This window comes from Magnolia sinica, chromosome 7 (assembly GCF_029962835.1).
Source record: "Magnolia sinica isolate HGM2019 chromosome 7, MsV1, whole genome shotgun sequence".
Classification (NCBI taxonomy): domain Eukaryota; kingdom Viridiplantae; phylum Streptophyta; class Magnoliopsida; order Magnoliales; family Magnoliaceae; genus Magnolia; species Magnolia sinica.
In genome coordinates, this window is record NC_080579.1 from 41,744,439 (window position 1) to 41,761,559 (window position 17,121).

The following is a 17,121-nucleotide window of genomic DNA, read 5'->3' on the forward strand; positions in this document are numbered from 1 at the left end:
CACGGCTGGTGCATTTGTAAGTCTAAACAACATCACAAGGAATTCATAATGCCCAAAACTGGTTCTGAATGCTGTTTTCTGCATGTCTTCATCCCTGACACACAACTGATGATACCCAGACTACAGGTCGATCTTAGAGAAATATTGTGCCCCTTTCAACTAGTCAAACAGGTCATCTATCTTAGGTAGAAGATATTTGTTCTTGATTGTGATGTGATTCAGCCTGCGATAATCAATACACAATCGCAATGACCCGTCCTTCTTCTTTACAAACAATACCAGTGCTCCCCAAGGAGATAAACTGGGCCGTATAAAACCCGATTCCAGCAGATCATCTATCTGCCTCCTCAATTCCTCCATTGCACACGGAGGCATGTGGTATGTTGGCAAGAAAATGGGCGTCGCACCAGGCACAAGGTCGATAGTAAAGTCGATCTCACGCTGAGGAGGTAGTCCAGGTATCATTCTGAACAGGTCCATGAAATCTTAGACTACAAGCGTGTCCCCAAGAGTCAAACCATCAATATTCTCTAATAAGGAAGCGTAACAATTTATGTGGTAGGGCCAACTGTCCTGAACTGAGAAAGTAAAGGTCGTGCCCTCAGGTCCACAGGCTGTCACCAATCTGGTATCACAGTCGATCTCTACCTTTATTTCGGTGAGCCAATCCATGTCGAGGATGATGTCATAATGATGCAGTGGGGTGACAATCAGGTTAATGTGCACCGTTTGGCTCCCTAAGTCTATCGAGCAATCTTTACAAAACTTAGTAGCGTCGGAGAAAGTCCCTGTCGCGGTAAGGACTCTCACCCCAACCATAGGGGTAGTGCTCAACCCTACTCACTTGACTGTAGAGCACGATATTATAAAAATAGTGGACCCAATGTCCACCAATAGAAATACAGGTGTACCTTGAATGTGGGAAGTGACTTCAAAGGCTAAAAGCACTGCAGTTGCTGCCTCAGATGCTTCAGTTGCAAGTGCGTGTACATGAGCTTATTGAGGATGATTTAATTATGCTACCATATGTCATTGAGGTGGCCTATTTTGAGGTACGGTTGGTCTATAAAAAGGCTGTGTTGGCAATGCTAATCGTAGAGGTGGAGCCGAAATAGATTGGGGCAGCTGGTGGTTAATCTTCTGAGGTGGCATAAAGTCATTGTCTCTCATCTTAGTAAAAAAATAGGTGTTTGTATGGCCCATCTTCTTACAGTAGGTGCACTAAAGGTCTGATCGCCTCTGCTGGGTCGGTGGAGCCATAAGCTTGGGAGGTGAATCTGCATGTGGCCTCTTACGGAGGAATGGTCGGTTCGACATTTTAGGTCGAGGCCTTGGGCCCATAGGCATACGTGTCTAGGACAGTCTCTCGGCATCCTACTTGGATCGCAGGGACATGTTCACTAACTCAGCATAGTTGGGAATGCTAATACAACACATCTTTGTGCGGATTTCAGGCCACAGAGCCTCTAAGAATCGTCGCATTCTCATTGGCTCATCTACTAGGATCAGTAGAGCATATCTCACCAGCTCCATAAAGCCGTTCTCGTATTCAGCAATGGTCATCCCTCCCTGTCAGAGGTGAAGAAATTCACCCTCCTTTTCATTATGGTAAGTGAGGGAGAAATACTTTCTATGGAAGCGAGTCTCAAATGTGTCTCACGTCCACACGTGTCCTGCGGGAATAGTTCGTAGGATGCTATCCCACCAAAGACTAGCCTCATTCTCGAACATATAAGTAACCAACTCTACTTGCTCTGCCTCAATACAGTGCAATGGCTTCAACATCTTGGAAATACGGTCTAATAAATACTCAACCTCCTCAGGTCGGTGAGTTCCTACGAAAGTAGGAGGACGAAAGTGCTGAAAGTGCTCAAACAAGCCACTAGTGTTCATGGCTCCAGTAGGCTACACAAGTGGCATAGGCAGGACCACGTTCATGTTTTAGGTAATAGCCCTCATAATAGTGGCCCAAACTTGCTACTGTTGTTGCATTAGGAGCATCATCTGCTCCAGCCTATCAAGGGGAGGAGCCGCCTGAGGCATGCGTGGCGTCGATATAGACGTACGGTTCTGTTCCGGAACCGGTGGTGCATAAGGTGTTGGCCCATTAGTGGGGCCAGTGGCCGGCTATGAATCTGACATAGTCTCAATATCTGGGCCTAAGCTAGGGTCTGTATGGCTATCGCTCAGGGGAGGTGCCCCGTCAATCGATCCGCCAAGTGCGAGACGTGCTATATTTCGAGTGTTTTTAGGAGGCATTCCCTATATACAACATAGGGTGCAACATGTGTAAGATATAAAATAATTACTCACTTTTCCAAACATTTTACACATGTCAAATAAAAGAAGCTTCACGCATTTCATTTAACCAAAATTGTAACGATACATATAATGTAAGATTACTTGAATCATGATTGAGAATGCATGTGAGCTAAGCTTAAAAAAAGTTTTAACACTGACATTCTAACACCAAACTAAGGTAACTAAGGCTATCACAAAGAAAAATAAGAAACAAGGAAAACCAAAAGACAACTACAACATATGACTAGTCCTCCGACTTTGGTGAAGGTGGAGGCACACACTTATCCTGCATACAGCATAGGAGGGTCTTTAGAGTGCGAGACATCCTCTTGAATTTCTGATTTTGGTAGGCCTGATTTTCCTTGAATTCCTGCTTCAGAGCAGCCTGGTTCTCCTCAATCTTGGCCATACGGGCTTCTAAGGCAACCTGATCATGGCGGTCCTCACCAATAGTAGTAGGAGGTCCCCCATTAGAGTCTTAGGCCTCCTCTTCTTCATCTTGCTCTTCCTCCTCATTGCCTTCCTCATCCTTAGTGCCTTCTCCCTCTCCACTTCCTTCCTCCTCAGTTTATTTCTCCTCTTCACTTTCATCTTCCATTTCATCCTCATACTCATTGAGTCGGACTTAACATTGCCTAGGACCGATCCCCATATTATTGAGTGTAGTATCATTAATGAAGTGGATCGGTGTAAGATTATCCATGTTTAGTCTGAAACTGAAATTATAAGCAATCTTGCAGATAAGTCGGCCAAATAGGAGTGAGGCATCTCCCCTAGTAGAGCGTACGGTCCTGATTATCTATGTCAGGGTGAAAGTAGGCAGACACAGCTTATCTCCCTATATAGCTCTGTATAGGAAGTCTACCATCAAACAAGTGTATTCTCTACAGTTGCTCCACCTAGGATACACATTGTACGTGCGTATATGGTGGAGTAGGTAAAAGTTTGCCATCATCTTGGTCGATGGGAGCCTATTGCCTCGCCTCCAATGAGCTAGTCGGCCACAAAGAAACTGCGTGCAGTGATCTCTCTCTCGCACACTAGTGAGACGAGATGCACTAGCATGTACCAACCCATGCTCAATTCTCATAATACGGGCCATCACATTTACATCGACTATGACTTCCTGCCTCCCCAAGGGAATAGTAAACTGAAGTGGCTCCAGTAGTGGATTCCATATGGGGCATAGAAGGCTCAGACAGTGCCTTCACTTGCATGAGACTTACCTTCAAATATGGGACCCCACTCGGACTCCAAGAGGAGGTCCATCACTAGATACAGTCCAAATAGCCTTTCATCAACATGTGCGTCAAATACGACTTTGAGGTCATGAAACTAACCAAGTCTGGTGCCCACCGGTAGAGATCTTTCGAGCGGGATTTGGGGATCGAGGTCCCGTTTTGTTCTTCGCTCTTGCACGGCGCTCATAGTAGCCATGCCGCTTGCTAGCTTCCTCCAGCGGGTTGGTTGACTTGGCCCGGCCTCATCCAGGGCCGCTCTTCTCTTTCCCATAAGGGAAAGGAGCATTGAGATGGAAAAGATACCGATGACAAGCTCAAAAAGAGCCATGGAGTTGGAAAAGCTTGAGAATGAGGTGGATTTGGGAAGTTTGAGAGTTATGAGACACAAAGATGTAGGCTTTATGCTTAAATAGGTAGGAATAAGGAAGGTAGGGAGTTGTAAGCGGTGAGTTTGAGGAAATGGTGGAGATGGGTGTGAAATGTAGAAGAAGAAGAAGCTTTGTGTATATGGAAGGGAGATTTGAGAGAGAAAATGGGATTTTAGAGGGGTTTAGAGGATTTGGAATGGGGTAAAATGAGAGGGAGGAGTAAAAGAGAGTGAAGTAAGGTAGTCCCACATGTGGGGGGGCCACACATGAATGGGTGAAGGTGGCAGGCCACTGGAATTGTGGGCTCGCCGCGGCCCGCTGTGAAGGCGGGTGGTGCACTGCCGTCCAGGCGGTGTCGCCCCGCCCCCCTAGGTTGTCGGTGGTGCCCCTTCCCTAGGGCAGTGGCCACCCCCTCCCGAGATGTTGAATACATGCGGGGGACCCCCCTGGGTCCCACTGAAAATTGGGCTTTAGGCCCCTACGCCCGCATGACGTGTTTTTTGGGTCTAACTCGCTCGTATTCACGCCTTCTGATTTGTTTCAAATTCAGGATTCACCGAATTTTCATTCTAACTCATCGATTAATGGGCTAAAAAGGGGCTTAGATCATTTCACATGATCTCGGATGCGTACGGGCTATATTACAACGGTCAATTTCGCCCATCGGCAAAACCTTGGGATCATACGATCATTCCTACTTTTTATCACCCCCTCCTAAGTCAAAGTGCGTCAGTGTGCATTGTGTTTCCATAACCCAGGTCTAGTTTAATCCAAATCATGCTCTAATACCAACTTGTAATGCCCCGAATTTCGTGGGCCGAGCAAAGCTCAACTCCCGAGATCCAACGCATCACATATGCAACATAGATATTGATGTTTAAATATTGTTCAATATCAATGCATTAGACATGAGTTGGATTATACTAAAACAACATATCATACTCCAAAGACAATTTAATTTAGCAAGCGGAAGACTAAGATAGATATATAAAGTGTATAAGTGTTTCACAATCTCCAGAGTATGAGTACGTTATCGGGCTGAATATATACATGTATTATTTCAAAATTTACAAAATATCAAAATGTGAAGGTCCAACTAATCCATGTAACCCTGTAATCCCATCGAATCAGAACAATGTCTATGAAGACCTGCCAGTGAGCTGAACATAGGAGAACTCTTCCTCCTTGTCTACGAAGTCCAACTCCGCTGCATATACGTCCTCATCACCTGTGTATATAACAGAGTTTGGATGGTGTTTTAAAACACCGTCCCAGAGTGGGAGTGAGTGATCAACTTAGTGGTACTACATGGTAAAGGTTAACATGTTATCAATTCAATCAAGTAGTAATGATAAAGCAATACAACAATCACTTCCTAGCTACTCTTATTAATGCAGGGATGGTATACAGTAATGATGATGCCCTTGCACAAAGCTCCCTCAAGCGACTTCATCAACAATTCACGCTTGGAAAACTCCCTAAATATGCACTTCCTCACCAAAGCACATGCAATGCGGTGCTTGGTCGTGTTAGCCGAGTATTTAATTAGGCTTATTCATACAACAGATTTGGGAAGCTAAGGTACCTCCCTTTATATTATTAACCCAAACGGGGATCTATTTAGGGTTGTCAATCCTAGTTAATCACATACGATATACAAGTTGTAGGGCATCACCCCTAATGAAAGCAATGGATAGACAAATTCAAGTGTTTATACTCGAGGTCAATACGGGGAGGCTCGTCACCTCAGGGTAGGCCGACAGCTCGAATACAGTGTCACATACCACCATATTTGGCTCACGAGTTTGGGTTGCTCACTAGTCACTACAGGGAGGCTTGTTACCCCAGCGTAAGCCGACAGCTCGACCATGGTATCCCATACCACCATGCCCGGCTCATGAGTCTTAGCGGATCATGGTACCATGGTTGAAACAGGCCTTTACATTGGTAAGTGGTACCTTAGATTCAAGAAGTGATGTCCATACATGGTAAACACACAATAGGACAATTGGTTTATTAGACAATTTCGATTGGTATAGGCGCACTCCAAATTAATCGTCATGGAGCGCATAAGCACTCCCCGTGGCCTAACCACTGTTGACAATCGTCGGACGACATGGATTCACTGGACGTATCAAATGTGGCGAGACGAATTCAGCCACTCAATATAAATTATTACCGATTACCTGGTCTACGTTGCAGTCCCAATCTTACTCAGATGTAGCATGTAAATACCTGTGAAAGTCATATCAGCATTTAACAAACAATTCAAATCAATATCTCATTTGAGCATTTTATCAAGCATATTGAACATGCTACCAAACATTGCATTTCATTCATAAATTACGTAGTCAAAATTAAGATTTCGTGAAGGAACTATACATATGGGTAAGGTAATTGAGAATTCCATCTCGATACCCTTATTTAATACATTTCCTCAACAATTTCTCATTCAAACATTTTATCAAACACTTAGACTACACAACTAATTACATAGACTAGATTAGTTATGACATGAACCATAACAATTCATTACACAACATCGGTTATAAAGCATATAAAATACATGAATCTTAGATTAGAAATCGTGACAAGCACAAATCAGGATTTCACACTCATTCAAACATTTCAACAAACACATGAAATGCATCTTATATTCAACATAGTTCACACATGTATAATTTATCAAAAATGTTGTAACTAAGATCATATGGCAGCAATCAAGTCAGACATAAATCATTAGCTAGCATTGAAAGCCTTGAAAACCATAACCTAAACATTTATAGTCCGCACCTTTCGTTGGATTACTCATTTTGAACTCGGTTCGAATCCTACGCTCCCACATACAGAATAACAGTTACCTAAACATTGAAATAGGTTAACTATTTCGTCGATTATTCTATTTGGATTCCTAAATCAAGATTAGGGTTAGGATTTCTTACCCAAATTGTAGTTGAAACGAGTCATGTAGTGATGCTGAAAGGCGAATAAGCTTGAGGAGTAGTGGGAGTGAATCCTGGCAATGATCTCCCAAACTCTCTCTCTTCTCCTCACTCTTTTCTCTTCTTTTCTCTCTTCTTTCTCCTAAGGTTAGAGAAATTCGTATGGAATAGAAATGGGGTAGTTTAAGGGCATTATATAGGCCCAGAACTGGTGTAAATGGCCCTAGGGCAGCCAAAGGGCGACTGTTTCTGACGAATGGGGCTCATCTGGGGCTCCATTACCTGTCTATGTCATAAAGTAAGTTCCTTGACAATGATCTAGGCCAGGATGCGATTTCATCATGTTAGGATAGTTGATCAACCGTGACGAACCTATATCAGATCAACAGTTATTATCACTCGATGAGGGCCACAAGTATAGAGATATGTGCAGGGAAATTTCCCTGATCTATGGGTGAAGTTTGGTCAAAATCTGATGGTCCGAAGTCTTTAATTTTGCCCGTAAGCCAGTGGTCCAATTCACTTAAGTTTCGATACTTTTTCTAAGGATATTCGCGTTTCTCACACACTTTTCTCAGGGCTCAAGTTGTGCATTTTTGGACACCATCTGGGCCCGATTCACGCGATGGTTGTCAAGCCCAATAAGGTGGTCATAACTCTATAGTTTCGCGATAATCAGACTTTCGACATGCTATCCAGGTCCGATATGGAGTTTCAATCTACTCCCGAGAGCGACTGGCTTTTGGGATTCCTCCTAGGTTTTTAAGTAATGTTGAGTTAGTAATTTTTAATGGTTTTGGGTCTTGTCATTTGTATAGATAATGGTTCAAGCTAATCCATCGATTAATTTAGTTTAGTACTTAATTAATTTTCATCTAATTTTCACAAAATATGGTCCATAGTGATTTCTGCCTGAGGTGGTACTCGGGCCTTTGTACAGATTTTTCTGAGACGTTACACATAGAGAGCCAAATATCAGATGCCGAGGATGCAACGCAATATGTAGTGCAAATGAAATGACCATGTAGGAGTGTGAAGTTGGGATGATAGTACTTAGTATCGCAGGCTATGGGGTCCATCACAAGAGACTTCGATCCAAACCAGTCCCATACCTAAATTAGATAGTCAGACTCAATGTGGTAAACTCCTGATCTCAGGTTAGTCACACGTCCCAACCAAAATCCTGGCCATTGCGAAGGTACATGTAACAAATAATTGCGCACCACCAACCCGAGTGGATAGTGAATGAATGAATGGTTAAAATGCTGAGTATGCAACTCCTGCTCAATAAGTCCACATATCAATACTGTACGTCTTTGGGATTATCACCTGGGTCTAGTACACTCCAAGTTGGCAACTGCCCCGACCGGCCGCGCTGCCCAGTGAGTGGAAAAGACCTCACTACCTGCCTGCTAGTAGTATACCAATGCCTACCCAGCTCGTCGATAGCAGACCCATTTGGGAGCTGGTCAAACTCAACCTAGCTTATAGCCCCCTCACTCAAGTGGATAAGGCCCCACCCCCTCAAAACTGACCACGACACGGCCTACTTGTATTCGACACTCGGGCGCTCATTATCCACTAAGTCTAGATGTTAGGGCATCTCCTGGCCACGGAGGTTTAGGGACTTTCACCTACAGACATCCAAAGTTTCTAGATGCTTGAACCAAAAATTTTCGGTGTCCCATCTAGCCATCCATGACATGCCTGTGGAGGCTACGACCCTGATCTTGCTAGGGCGTACAGTAATCATAACACACAATGCAAGATGCATGAGTCATAAAATCTATTAATGAATCAATCCTATGCATACTGTGTGCTTATGTGAGACAATCTTCACCTATCAGGGAGTCTCATAACAACCTACCCAATGACATATGCAATGGTCAACCACATCTCATAATAAACATGTAGATGATGCTTATGGGAATGTACATGATGCTGTGTTGTTAAATACCCATAATCAGTATCGACAATTGGCACCAATAATCGGCTTCAATAATCAGCCTCGATAATCGGCCTATACAATCGGCCTAATAATTAGCCTCAACAATCGGTCTCAACAATCGGCATCGATGATCAACATCGGCCTCGATAATCAGCACCGATAGTCATCATTGACAATCGGCCTCGACAATCGGAATCGGTCTCGATAATCAGCCTTACAATCGGAATTAGCCTCGACAATCAGAATCAACCTCGATAATCGAAATCAGCCTCAACAATCGAAATCAGCCTCGACAATCGGGATCGGCCTCGACAATCAGAATCGGCCTCGGCAATCAGAATCGGCCTCAACAATTAAAATTGGCCTCGATAATCAGGATTAGCCTCGATAATTAGAATCAGCCTCGAAAATCAGAATCGGGATTGGCCTCGATAATCAGAATTAGCCTCGACAATCAGTCTCAACAATCAGAATTGGCCTTGACAATCAGAATTAGCCTTGACATTCAGAATCAGCCTTGATAATTAGAATCGACCTCGATAATCAGAATCAGCCTCAACAATTGGCCTCGACAATCAGAATCGGCCTCGAAATCGGCCTTGACAATTGTCCTCGATAATCAGAATTGGCCTCAACAATCAGAATCAGCCTCGACAATCGGAATCGACCTCGACAATCGGGATCGGCCTTGACAATCAGAATCGGGCTAGGCCTAACAAAGGGTATAAGGGAAGGTCATAATGTGGACATTTAACCATCATCGCCCATTAATGTGGACATTTAACTAACATTGCTCCCAAGGAGTGGCCCACATAAACATCATTATATACATTATAGTGAAATCAGACATTATATCGGTCTGCACATTCATCGCATTGGGCCTCACTTTAGGGCTACACATACACCACATCAGGCCTCGCCATACGGGCCATAAATACATCACAATGGGCCTTATCAAATGAGTCACAAATACATTACAACGGGCCACATACCTAGGCCTCAAATACACCACAAAGGGCCACATGACATGGGCCACACATACATCACAATGGGCCTTGGCACATGGGCCATAAATACATCGTATCGGGCCTCATATACATTAAGTGGGCCGCATCAATGGGCCGTATCAATGGGCCTCATAAACATCAAGTGGGCCACATCAATAGGCAGCACCAATGGGCCTCATATACATCAAGTGGCTCGCATCAATGAGCCTTAAATACATCAAATGGGGCCGCATCATGTGGGCCTCAAGTACATCAATTGGGCCGCATGACATGGGTCTATACACATCACAATGGGCTGCATGGCATGGGCCACACAAATATCATATTGGGTCACGTATATGGGCCAGAAATACATCACAATGGGCCTTACCAAATGGGTTGAAAATACATTACAATGGGCCACGTCCCATGGCCTAATGCACACCACAATGGGCCACTCATAGGGGCCTCAAATACACAACAATGGGCCTCTCTCACGAGCCTAATATGCATCACGATGGGCCATATACATGGGCTTAGTATACATCACCATGGGACATGACCCATGGGCCCCAAATACATCTCAATGGGCTACGACCCATGGGCCTCAATATACATAAAAATGGGTCGTAACCCACGGGCCTCAATATACATCAAGTGGGCCGCATCAATGGACCTCACCCAAATGGGCCACAAATACATCACGTAGGCATCTTCAAATGGGCCTTATGTAAGATGGACGACGTGGATATAAAACATATGGATGGCATGGATATAAAACAGATGCAAGGTGTGAATTACAAGGATGGCATGGATATAATACATACACTATGGCAGGCCACATACATCAGGGCCCACCGTCCTATACACATGGACGGTGTGGATATATGCAACACATCAAGGTGGGACCCACACGTGTGAGTAAAACGATTATAGTACGTGGGTCCCAAACAGATGAATGGTTGGATAAAACACATACTCCATGATTAGACCCACCTAACGGGACTGTTGGTCAAACAGATGGACGGTTGAGATGTAAAACAGATGAACGACATGATGTAAAACAGGTGGACGGTATGGATGCAAGGCACGTACATCATGGTGCGCCTCATGCAACACCATCCCAAGATGAATGGTTTAGATTAAAACACATATATCATGTGGTCCCACGCCCAAAAGCTGGATGGACGACGTGGGTATAAAACATATACATAACAGTGTGGCCCACCGTCCAGGATCACGATTAGACCCACGAATTTGCTGACGTTAATACATCAGCTATATAGCTGTTGTACACTTGCCAATCCTTTGCCAAATACGGTGGGTCCCACATATGGCCCATTATGTGTATATATATATAATATTATATTAACACTGTCAGAAGGCAAATGTATATATACATGTATATATGTATATTATATATATATATATATATATTATATTAACATCAACCACAGCCTACCCACGTCCAGCAACCACCATCCATTGGACTGAACCGTGTGGATGCAAGACAAATGCATCATGGTGATCCCACGGTAGCATGGCCCACTCATTGGATAAAACTGATATTTGAATTTCCCTTCATCCAGGCCAGTTAGCAGCAAGGTGGGCCGCTGTTGCTGGACAGTGGGCGGCCCACAACTAAACATCCAGCCCATTTGGATTATCAGGAAATTCTGGACAATCGACGTCCCATGCATGCATCATCAGGTGGGCCGTACATATCATCAACACCATTAAAGGGAGAGAGAGGGAGAGAACGGCATGGTGAGGGACCCCGCCACTATGGGCCCCTCTAGGATCTATAACACATACATCAAACGGGTCCTAATTACAAGTGGGCCTTACATCAAAAATTAAAATCTAATGTTATGAACACCCACCTTTGATCTCTGCTTCCTTTTCCACCAACGCGTTCTAGAGCTCCAAGGGATGCGATTCAACGGTCGAGATGATCTTTGGATGGTGGGATTGGGTGATAGGAAGGTGAGCCACATTAACTCTCTCCCATGGAGCTGGACATTGGGTTGCTTAGGAGAATGAGAGAGAGATGAGAGAGAGAGGTTGTAAGGAGAGAGAGAGGGATGGGTGAGAGGTGATGAAGTGATGAGTGAGTGATAGGTGTGTACTCGACATGTATGGGTGATGAGTGAGTGATAGGTGTGTACTTGACATGTATGGAGAGAGAGAGAGTTGACTTTAGGGGTTACTTTTGGGGATGGGACATGTACTTGATTGATGGGATTGATGGGACATGTTCTATTGGGATTTGTAGCGCGTGGTATTTTCCTCGAACTGAATGCGGGCCCACATCTCTTGTCCCAGGTATTGCCTCAGTTCCGGTGAGACACGGCGTCGGAACCGGGGCGACGGCGCGGTTGCAAGAATACAAGTCTCATGTTAAACCGACTCTGGAATACGGGATACGACTCAGGATCGCACGTAAAAACCAGTTATAGATCGTGGGTCATTGAAATTAGACCGAGAGGACCGTAGAAGCCTATGGAACGATACAGGCTAGGATACGGGTCTCACACGTACCTTGACCAACAATTTTGCAGTTGCTACCATCACCGAATGTGTCTGAACCATCAGTTGTGTCTTTAAGACTGGTGAACAAACTTTTGTCACCTCTCATATGTCTGGAGCAACCACTATCCAGGTACCACTTTGAATGGCTTGTGGCTTTGAATGCGATATGGGCAACCAAACAAGCAAACTTAGGGACCCATTTCATTACAGTTTTGTGTTTAGGAGCATAGTTGGTCTTTTTTTGATGATAATTATTATACGTCCTACCCACTGAGTTAGATTTTAAGAGCTCCTTAAGCAAGTCTACAGTTTTCTTAGCTAAAGGATTACAATTCTGATTTTTATAGTTGATATGATTCTTTTTAAGATTTAAGGACTGAAAAGTTTTAGTCATTTTAGAAATATTTTGATTCAGACTTTTCCCTTCTGAGTTAGAAGACTCTCCTTTAACACATTTAGGTGGAGTATTCTTATATTTGGGAGGAATATTTTTATTGTAGACCAATCCAGATCAATCACCACATTTTCTGAATCTAGATAGGAGTTTTTCTAATTTAGAGTCACCTTAGGCATACCTCCATGTGTCTTTCAAACTCAAAAGTGAAGAGACTTTTAGTTTTAGGTTTTTATTTTTAAATTTTAAGTTTTCAACTTGGGACGTTTTAAAATCTAAGTCACACTTAGCTTTTTCGAAGCAATCTGAAAGGTGTGATTTTTCCAAAACCAGATTATTAAAATTCTCTTTCAATTTTAAAAACTTTTCTTTCTGTAGTTTTAATTTAATAGCTATTTTACAACTTTTCCTGTATAGGGCATCATAAGCATCCTGAAGATCTTCTTCATTCTCATGATCACTTCCCAGATTTTCTTCACTAGTTGTATCATTATCTGAGAAAGTGAATTTGGCTAAAGTCATTAGGGCTTTAACATCTATAATGCCTTGGATTTCCTAGGCGAAGCAAAGCTCAACTCCCGAGATCCAATGCATCACTTATGCAACATGGATAATGATGTTTAAATGTTGTCCATATTAATGTCTTAAACATGAGTGAAATTATACTAAAACAGCATATCATACTCCAGATGTAATTAAATTAAGCAGCGGAAGACTGAAATATAGGTATCTCAGAACGGTAAATGTGAAAAGGCCAAGCTATATGTCCTAGAGGGGGGGTGAATAGGACAATGCCAAATAAAAACTTATAACAGCGGAATAATAAAGAAAATGATAGCCAAATTAAATAATAATGCAGGAAAGAAAAACAACCTCAAAATTCAGATCTTGAGAGGTTGATACAAACGTTATTCTAAGGACAACCTTACACCAAAAACAGAGTTTATGGTAGGACAACCTTATTTCTAGAAAGGTCTTTGTATCAAGTCTCAAATCGAAGAGGAATACAAAAACAAATATGAACTGAATTGAAATAACTTGTAATTAAAGATGTATTGTTCTAGGGACAGCCATACACCATAAAAATGGCAGGGCAACCTTGCTGGAACAACTTTCAAAATGAAACTGAAAAACAAGCTTATAAAGGAATAGCAGAAAGTAAATTCTAAGCTATTACAACATTCTCAAAAAGCTTGAAATAATTACAACATTCACCACCATACATACATCCCACAAAAAGAATAAAAACAATTAAAAGAATAAATCAATCAACCACAACTCAAAGGATTTATAGTGGTTCGCCTGTGTGTTCACCAACTGTTATCCAACAGCCACACAAAAAGCTACTCCACTCCTAATATCCTCACACAGGGGATATTAGCGTTCAATAAAAATAGGTTTTCCCGGTTCACCCAAAACCCTTACAATTGTGTCTTTGTATGTGGGCTTACACAATTAAAAACCCCCACTTCTGAGTTTTCCTGGCTTTCCTCAGGATAACCAATATAACAAGATTTTTCTGGCAAATCTTGAAAGAAACCAAAATAATAGAAAGGAATTTACAATATGTAAAATACCTGAATATCTTCTTCGTTGTAGCAGCCCGGTAGAACCAAATCAAAGTAGATGATTGAATGTCCAAGTTCAATGTCCAGTACTCGATTACAATGGTTCTAGATCTAATTGATTTTAAATTAAACCAAACAGGGCTTGCCTTAATTGATTTTGATTCCAAAGAAAGGGAATAACAATTCCTCTTTTCAAATCAGATTGGAATAGCAAACAAAATCAATTAAAATAAAGCTAAGGAAAGAAGATATTAAATAAGCACACTTAGCTTAAATGGAGCACAAAATTATCTCTCGAAGTTCGACGAAGATTGGCTTGAATACTATAATTAAATCGATGATTTCTTCGAGATTCGTGCACTATTTATAGGTGAGAAGATCGGTTCTTGACTTGTCTAGAGTGCTCTTCGACTAGTCGAAGCCATAATAGATATTTGAAAGATTAGGCGGGATAAGCTTTGACCGCTTCTACGACAGTCGTAGCCCTCCTACGATCGGTCGTAGGTCACCTACGACGGGTCGTAGGTTTCCTTCGACAGCGTAGGTCCTGCAAAAGTTCGCCGGACTTCGAGTCGTAGATTCTACGACCGGTCGAAGATGCAAACACTGCTTCCTACGATCGGTCGAAGCATTCCGGACTAGTCGAAGGCTACAGATTTTATTTCGGAATTTGTAACAAACTTACGATCGATCCAGGAAATTTCTTAGACCGGTCGAAGCAAGTCTAGGACTAGTCGAAGAGACCTAAGACTGGTCGAAGAACGCAGACCAATCACATGAAAAATAACATTCGGCTTATGTATCCGAAATGACCTACTTCTAAGGTCATCCTATGGTCAAACAAACCTCAATCATGAAGTATGGACATTGAAACAAGAGACCATGAAGAATGAGCCTTGAAGTCTTGATGTAGACTAAACCTTGAAGTAGCTCAATCATGAAAGTGGCTTGACTTGAGTCTTGAGTTCAGCTTGAGTCTTGCCTTGTACTTTCTTTTTCTTTTCAGTTTGAGTCTTGTGAGCAGTTCTTGCATTCAAGAGTCTTGTCTTGTGATCAGTTCTTTCATTCAAGATCTTGAGTCTTGTACTTGAGAGCGTTGCTTGATGTGAGCTTAGCTTGTACATGTATGTTGATCCTTGAGAGAGCTTCACTTATGCAAGTTATATATAACAGAGTATAATAGTGATTTTGGCACTACAAATTTGACAACAAACAGGGATATAAACTATAGCACTTACAATCTCCCCCTTTGTCAAATTAGTGACAAAACACATAACCAAACAAAAGTAAAACAACTGGTTAATACATGCAAATCAATAAGCAACATTAAACATTCAACCAATTTCAACATTCAACAAGATCAAACATATATTCTTCTTGACACCCCACTCCCCCTGAGTAACATAACCAATGCTACTCCTCTCACAATCACATTAACAACAAACCATTCTCCCCCTTTTTGTCACAAGATGACAAAGGAGAACTAAATAAAGGAATGAGAGTAAACATGAGGAGGAAATAGAGTTTAGCAAAAGAGTCATAGAGATACTCAAGATATCATCACAGATATCCAGCATAAATATTACATTAAGAACAAACATCCAGCATAGAATCCAACTCAAACTCAAGCAAACAAGAGCAAAGAAATAAAGTTATTACAACCCAAAAGTCTCATAGAAACTAGTCAGAATTAGAACTTGAAGATGGAGCAGGAATAGAAGGATCAAGTTGGTGCATGCCTTTGTTCAAGCGCCTTAGGTATTTGCGCATGTATTTGAATTGCAAATCATGAGCAACAGACATGTTTTCCAACTTAACATTTATATCCTCAACTCTACCTTCTAATGCACTCAGACGTGCATCAACATCGGATGGTACAAAATCTGGATCATTAGCAGAGTCAGAATCCAGTTCCTCAAAAATATCATCCATATTAATATCAACACCAGCTTCTTCAGGAACACCACCACCTTGTTCAGGAAGCAGATCCAACTTCATCTTATTAATATTTGTATTGTTGAAGATCAGATGATGGATTGGTGCTTCATCAACAGGCATATCGACTAACATATGAGTAGCCAATACAGTCATAAAGTATGCAAATGGAATGTCACTATGACCAGGATGGAGTCGAAACTGAAGAATGAAATGACAGATTAAGGATGGCAAACAAATCTGAGTACCATTTGAGATAGCATGGATAACACGAACCATAAATGAAGTTAAATCAGATTTATTACCCGATCGAGGATACAGATTAGACACAAAGATTCTGTGAAGAATTCTGTATTTGGGTAACAAATACCTTGCGGGGAGCGCATTCCCTTTTTGAGTCCATTAAACATCCATATTACACAAGTCTCTAGTGAGCATGCGTTTTTCAGCCATTGAGGGTTTATCAGTTAAGTTATGAATTGGAATACCCTCATCATTCACAGGAATTTCCATAAGGGCTGAAATTAAATGACGATCAACGTCAAATTTCCCTTCTCTAGTAGAAATTTGAAAAGTTAAATTATCCTGTGAAAATGCACTAATACATGAAAACATGGATTGGGCAATGGACCGGTATGCAGGCCCACCCCAATGCAATAAGTTAGTCCAACCTACAGCTTCAAGCATAGGAAGGATGTCAAATGGAGCAATATGATTGACATCAACAGGATGTTCAACGATAACCTTACGAGATCTAATGTCCTTAACAAATGATGGATCATCATTGGGAACAAGAAGATGACGTTTAGATAAAGGGGTAGATCTGGAGGAAGAAGAAGGACCACGTGAAGTAGTTTTCTTACCTCTAGAAGCCATTTGCAACAAGGATTTAAAGGAAAAAAGAAG